Source organism: Poecilia reticulata, linkage group LG7 (assembly GCF_000633615.1).
Source record: "Poecilia reticulata strain Guanapo linkage group LG7, Guppy_female_1.0+MT, whole genome shotgun sequence".
NCBI classification, from domain to species: Eukaryota; Metazoa; Chordata; class Actinopteri; order Cyprinodontiformes; family Poeciliidae; genus Poecilia; species Poecilia reticulata.
Genome location: NC_024337.1, coordinates 13249712 through 13250504, shown reverse-complemented (window position 1 = coordinate 13250504; position 793 = coordinate 13249712).

The following is a 793-nucleotide window of genomic DNA, read 5'->3' as shown; positions in this document are numbered from 1 at the left end:
TCATAAAGATGTAACACATTGGTCTGTGTGCCTCACTTTTCTAAATTTGTCCTTATGTCAAGTTTTAGTGTGAAAACTGTTCACTCTTTTCTGCAAGAGGCCCCTGGTGCCTATCTCCTGGTGTCAATGGGCGAGAGGCGGAGTACACCCTGCAGAGGTCGCCAGTCACAATTTATTTTAATAATAAAGAGAATCTTTTCCAAATTTCTCTGTAATTAATTTTATTGAGTAAAATCAAAAGTACAGAACAGCAGACTATTATTTCTCTGATTTTTCCAGAGAGTTTAGAAAAAATGCAGAATCAGATCTAAATGGATGGTGAATTCAGTTTATCTATATGGATCACAATATGGAAAACAGAACAAAATCAGTTCACTTTACTCTCAAATTATTTAAACAAGAACACTGAAAGACAATAATACAAATATTAAAGCAAAAAAAGATTATAGCCCAGAAAAGTTTTGATGTTCATGAAGAAAAATATTTATATCATGAGTGAATGACAGAAACCATCAACAATGATTTTTTTATGGATCCTGGACCTCAGAACTACATAAAAAATAGAAAAATAAAGAACAAAACAGCAGAGACATCAGAACCATGAACCCTGATCAACAACAGAGAGAAAAAATCTATTTGGGTTTACAGAAATTTGCAGAGGATCCTTTACCAACCCAAACTCCAGCCAGTAGTGGCTGAGTGAATCTGGTCTGGACTCTGTGGATCAGAGTCATGGTTTCAGAGACGCTGTAGAAGGACAGAATACCTGCTGTGTGATCCAGGTACACTCCGA